Source organism: Triticum urartu, chromosome 2, assembly GCF_003073215.2.
Source record: "Triticum urartu cultivar G1812 chromosome 2, Tu2.1, whole genome shotgun sequence".
Lineage (NCBI taxonomy): Eukaryota > Viridiplantae > Streptophyta > Magnoliopsida > Poales > Poaceae > Triticum > Triticum urartu.
The window spans coordinates 461,510,115-461,516,578 of NC_053023.1; positions in this window are offsets into that span (position 1 = coordinate 461,510,115).

The following is a 6,464-nucleotide window of genomic DNA, read 5'->3' on the forward strand; positions in this document are numbered from 1 at the left end:
CTGCCGGCATTCTCCCTCTTTATGTAAACCTTGTAAAATAAGAGAGAATAGGCATAAGTATTGTGACATAATGTGTAATAACAGCCCATAATGCAATAAATATCGATATAAAGGCATGATGCAAAATGGACGTATCATGCCCCCCCTTCACCGCTGACGACAGCAAGCGGCCACCTGACGGAGAGCACTGTACGCGACTTGAGTCGGCCACGCCCTGACGATCGACAAGACGGCGCACAGTCCCCCTAGGCATGCGGGGCCCGCACCTAGGGGAACCCGGCGAACCACAAGCCCTCAGCGGGACCCAGCCCAGGTTCCCGGACACCGACAATACGGACCCGTCGACTTCTAACATTACCATTGTACCCCCGGTGGGTTGGACTATAAAACCCCCCAGGAGCCCGCGATCATAGGAGAGAGCACGAGAGAGAGGGCAAATAGAAAACACATACGAGAGATAGGGCAAACAAAAAACACATACGAGAGAAGAGCAAGTAAGCATAGGACTAGCCATGAAACCGCAACACCGGAGAGAAGGAGCAGCCCGAGCCTTGGCCAGCTTCCTTCCTCCTCCATACAGCTCCAAGAGCAACATTGTACTATCGATCATCCAACTGCACTTGGCAGGACTAGGGGTATTATCTCTCCGGAGAGCCCCGAACCTGGGTATGTCCGGCGTCCCGCGCCCGCTCATGCCAACCTCGCCTCTGGAGTCCACCAGCGCCCTCGAGCCTCCTCCTCTCTTTAGCCATCCCTTGGCATATGCCGTGCGCCCACCACGATAGTTGGCGCCCACCATGGGGCAGCTCGAGGAGCTAGCCGGGAGCATGCTTCAGACGGGGCCCTTCTCCTACACCGCCGAGTCCGTCGCACTGGCGGACGACGTCATCGGCGCGCTTGCCGCCTCCTTCGCCGCACTGCGCATCTCCGACGCGTTCGCGACCGACGAGTACCCTAGCGAGGTGCTCAGCTACTCCGACTCTCCCCTCTCCCTCGGCGGCGGCGTTTCCGCCGGGGCAATGGACGTCCATGTGGAGGTCTTTGTCACCGGCGACGGTGCCTCCTCCTCGTTGAGCAAGACGAGGAAGGTTGCCGAAGCCAGGGCCGCAGTGGAACGGATCGAGCCATCCGATCCGTTGCGCGCCGCAATGCAGAGCCTTCTCATCCCCATCGGCACCGATGTCAATGCCACCGACATACCTGAGGCCCGAACCCAGCTCGAGGAAAGGCGCCAGCAGATGCTGGACCTGTCCGAGACGCTCGCCGCCACTCAGCGTCGCCTGGGCGCCGCTCAGCTGGAGCGTGATGCCGCCTATGGATTCACGCCCGCCGCGGCCGGGCCAAGCCGGGTGTCCGATGTGCGTGCCCGGGGAGGAGCGATCGGCCGGGCCCTCAGCGCCGTCCCAACCGTCTACGAGACCCCAGCGAAGAACATGTGCGCTGCCTAGGTGGCCGCGGCCGACCTAGACCAGCTCGCGGGTGAGGAGCTGAAAGAGCGCATCGGGGGGATGCGCGAACTCCTCCATGCCGCCAACACCCAGCAGGACCGCCTCAACTAGCTCGCCAAGCCGGCAGGATCTGGCTCCGCCCGCCTTGGCAGGCCCAGCGGACTTCTGCACACCGCTTCCTCGCCACCCAGCGAGGCGAACTCCGGCCGAGCCCGGACTCGGCGCGACCCGGCCACAACTGCCGCCGGCGGATTGGGCGACGAGTCCGTCCTAGAGATCCAGCGCAGACCCGGCCAGCATGGCCGGCGTCCGGCTCCAACCGACCCGGCCCCCCGTGGCCTGGCCGCAAGTCGACTCGGCCCACGCGTCATCGACGACGCCAATGCTCGCCACCACCTCGATCAGCTTGCTCACTCCCTGGAGGTGGAGGAGAGCGACGCTATCGGGCCGGCATGCTTCGGCCCGCGCATCCGGGAGGAGCCCTTCCCCAAAGGATTCATGCTCCCCCGCGACACCCCCAAGTACAACGGGACGGTGAAGCCAGAAGACTGGCTCACCGACTACACCACGGCCATTGGCATCACCGGTGCCAATCGTTGTCTCGCCGTGCGCTACGCACCGCTCATGCTCCAAGGGTCGGCCCACACGTGGTTGAACAGCCTGCCGATGGGCAGCATCAACACGTAGGTGGACTTCGACGAAGCCTTCTTCCGCAACTTCACGGGGACCTACAAGCGACCCGGCCGCCCTAGCCAGCTCGCCATGTGCGTGCAAGGGCCTACGGAGACTGGTCGCGAGTACCTCGGACGCTAGACCGAGCTCCGGAATAGCTGCGAGGGCGTCCACGAAGTCTAGGCGATCCAGTACTTCGTCAGCGGGTGCCGAGACGGCACCCTCCTCAAGCACAAGCTCTTACGCTCCGAGCCGGCCAGCATGGCCGCGCTCATGGTGACGGCGGACAAGTACGCCAACGCCGACTCCACCATGAAGATCCAGGTGGCGCTGGATGAAGCTGGTTCCCCCTCTGAAGCCGGCCGGCGAAAGCAGCCGGTAGCAGCATCACCAGAACAACAAGCGCAAGGCCGACCAGCCGGCGCCGCGTCACGATAACCGGCTCGTCGCGACCGCCGAGCCTGCAGCGGACCCGGCGGCGAAGCACCGGCAAACCGGCAAGATGGCATGGCAACCCGCCATGAGCTTCGAGCAGATGCTCGACAATCCCTGCAAGCACTACAACGGCACAAGACCCTCCACGCACACGCTTCGGCAGTGCGCCATCACCCAGCGCATCATGAGGGGCGACGTCCCGCCCCCTCCAGCTCCGGCTCCAGGCGCGGGACAGCCGCCTCCGCCTCCACCACCGCCTCCAGCTAGCGGCGCGATGCGCGACGACGCCTACCCGGACCAGAACGCGGCCTACATCGTCTTCACCAGCCTCGGCAACGACAAGCGCAGCGAGCGCCTCCTTCGGCAGGAGGTGAACACTGTCGTCCCGGCCAAGCCGGAGTTCATGCATTGGTCGGATCGCCCGATCACCTGGACCCGGGAGGATCACCCGGCAGTCATGCCGAGCCCGGGTGGTTACGCCCTCGTCCTCAACCCCACCATCGTCGCGCGACGCACATGCAAGTTCTCCCGAGTCCTCATCGACGGCGATAGCAGCATCAACATCCTCCACCGCGACACGATGACCAAGCTCGGCCTTAAGGCCGAGGACCTGGAGCCGACCCGAACAATCTTCCACGGCATCGTGCCCGGCCTCTCCTGCTCCCCCATTGGCCGGGTCTGGCTAGATGTCCTATTCGATGACAGCAGCCACTTCCGGCGCGAACCGATCTGGTTCGAGGTGGTGGACCTATCCAGCGCGTATCACGCGTTGCTGGGCCGGCCCGCGCTTGCCAAGTTCATGGCAGTTCCCCATGACGGCCGGGTCCCAAGGGCCTCATCACCATCACTGGCGATTACCGCAAGTCCCTGGAGTGGGCCCGAGACGGTGCCAAGTTGGCCAAGTCGCTGGTCTTTGCCGAGGAGCGGCGCCAACTCGACCGGATCCTCGCCCTGGCAGGCGAGGCCTCCGCCGCGTTAATCCCGACCCCGGACCCGGCCGACGAGGCCGCCTTCAAGACCTCCAAGGAGACCAAGAAAGTGAAGCTCAACCCAGAGGACCCCAGCTGCAGCAAGTACGTTGTCATAGGCGCCCGCCTCGACAGCAAATAGGAAGGCGAGCTCGTCGACTTCCTCCGTGAGAATCGGGATATCTTCGCATGGACCCCCAAGGACATGCCGGGTATCCCGACGAAGTACACAGAGCACAAACTTCACATCCGCAAGGATGCCAAACCTGTCCGTCAACCCCTACGATGATTTTCCGAAGAGAAGAGAAGAACCATTGGTGAAGAGGTCGCCAAGCTTTTGGCGGCCGGCTTCATAATGGAAGTGTTTCACCCCGAGTAGATGGCCAATCTAGTCCTCGTCCTGAAGAAGAACAAGACCTGGCGCATGTGTATCGACTACACCAGCCTCAACAAGGCCTATCCCAAGGATCCGTTCGCCCTCCCGCGGATCGACCAAGTCATCGACTCGACCGTCGGGTGTGAGTTCCTGTCCTTCCTGGACGCTTACTCCGGCTACCACCAGATCAAGCTGGACCCGGCCGACGCTCTGAAGACGTCCTTCATCATGCCCTTTGGGGCGTATTGCTACATCACCATGTCGTTCGGCTTGAAGAACGCCAGCGCCACCTTCCAGCGCTGCATGCAGAAATGCCTGCTGCCGCAACTCGGCCGCAGTATCCACGTATACATGGACGACATCGTGGTGAAGACCAAGCAGCACCTCACTCTCCTCGACGATTTGAAGGAAACATTCGCCAACCTCCGCGAAGACAAGGTCAAGCTTAACCCGGAAAAATGCATCTTTGGCGTCCCGGTCAGAAAGCTACTCGGCTTCCTCGTCTCGGAACGCGGCATTGAGGCGAACCCGGAGAAGATCAAGGCCATCGAGCGCATGCGTAAGCCGGCTCGGCTGCGCGATGTCCAGAAGTTCACCGGATGCTTGGCCTCGGTCAGCCGGTTTCTAAGCCGGCAGGGCGAGAGGGCGTTGCCCCTGTACCAGCTGATGAAGAAGACGAGCCCGTTCGAATGGAACGGCAAGGCAGACGAGGCCTTCCAAGACCTCAAGCGCATGCTCTCCGCCGCACCAGTCCTGGCTGCACCGACCGACAAGGAGCTGTTGTTGCTCTACATAGCCGCGACCTCGCGGGTGGTCAGCACGGTGCTGGTGGTCGAGCGACCAGAGAAGGGCAAGATCCAAGCCGTCCAGCACCCAGTCTACTACCAGAGGGAGGTGCTCTCCAACTCCAAGCAGAACTACCCGCACTACCAGAAGATGTGCTACGGCGTGTACTTCACTGCCAAGAAGGTAAAGCAGTACTTCCAAGAGCACGTTGTCACCATGGTCAGCACAGCGCCTATTGGAGAAATCATCGGGTGCCGGGATGCCTCTGGCCGGGTTGCCAAGTGGGCAATCCAGCTAGCTGGCCACACCATCCTCTACGAGCCCCGCACCATGATCAAGTCTCAAGCCCTGGCCAACTTCCTCGTCGACTGGACCAAGACCCAGTACTTGCCGCCGCCTCCCGACTCGACGCATTGGTGCATGCACTTCGACGGGTCCAAGATGCGACTTGGCTTGGGGGACGGCATCGTACTGTCGTCCCCAAAGGGCGACCGGCTCCGCTACGTGCTCTAGATCCACTTCGCCGCCTCCAACAACGTCACCGAGTACGAAACCCTTGTGCACGGCCTCCGGCTAGCCAAGGAACTCGGCATTCGGCGCATCCTGTGCTACGGCGACTTGGACCTGGTGGTGCAGCAGTGCTCCGGCAAATGGGACGCCCGCGACTCCAACATGGCAAGCTACCGCTTCCTCGTCCAGAAGCTGTCCGGATCCTTTGAGGGATGTGAGTTCCTCCATGTCCTGCGCGCGAAGAACGAAGCAGCCGACAGGCTCGCCAAGATCGCCTCGTCACGACAAGCCATCCCGTCCGGCGTCTCCCTCGATCACCTGCACAAGTCGTCCGTCAAGACATCGCCGGACTCCAAGTCCATCCACCTTCCAGACGACCCGGCCGCACCTCAACCCGGCCCGGGGACTGCTGAACCCGGCCCAGAGGCTGCTCAGCTCGACCCGGCCACCATCGAACCGGACCCGGCCGTTGCCATCCCCGACCCGGGGGCTGCCGACTCGGAACCCACCCTGGTGGCCGTCTTCGCCATGGTTACGGCTCCATCTTGGGCCCTCCCAATATCAGAATTTTTGGAGAACGGGGTTCTCCCCATGGACGAGACCGAAGCTCGGCAAGTGCAGCGCTGGGCGTCCGCCTACAACATCATCAACAACGAGCTCGTCAAGCGCAACTCCACCAACGTGTTCCAGCGCTGCGTCGAGCAGGAACGGGGCATCGACATCCTCCGCGACATACATCAGGGCGAGTGCGGGCACCACGCCACATCATGATCCCTGGTGGCCAAGGTGTTCCGCCACGTTTTCTACTGGCCCACGGCCCTCCAAGATGCCGAGTCGCTCATCCTCAAGTGTGAGGGATGCCACCTCTTCAGCAAACGCAGCCACCAGCCGGCGTCAGCACTCCGCACCATACCGATCGCCTGGCCCTTCGCGGTCTGGGGACTCAACATGGTGGGACCCTTCAAAACCTCTCGAGGCAGCATGACGCACTTGTTGGTGGCAGTGGACAAGTTCACCAAGTGGATCAAGGCAAGACCAATCAAGAAACTGGACGGGCCGACAGCCGTCCGGTTCATCAAGGACATAGCGGTGCACTACGGCATGCCGAACGGCATCATCACCGACAATGGCACCAACTTCGCCAAGGGCGAGCTCGAGCAATACTGCTCCGTCTCCGGCATCCGCCTCGACCTGGCCTCCGTTGCGCATCCGTAGTCCAACGGGTAGGTCGAGCGGGCCAATGGATTCATCCTGTCCGGCGTCAAGCCG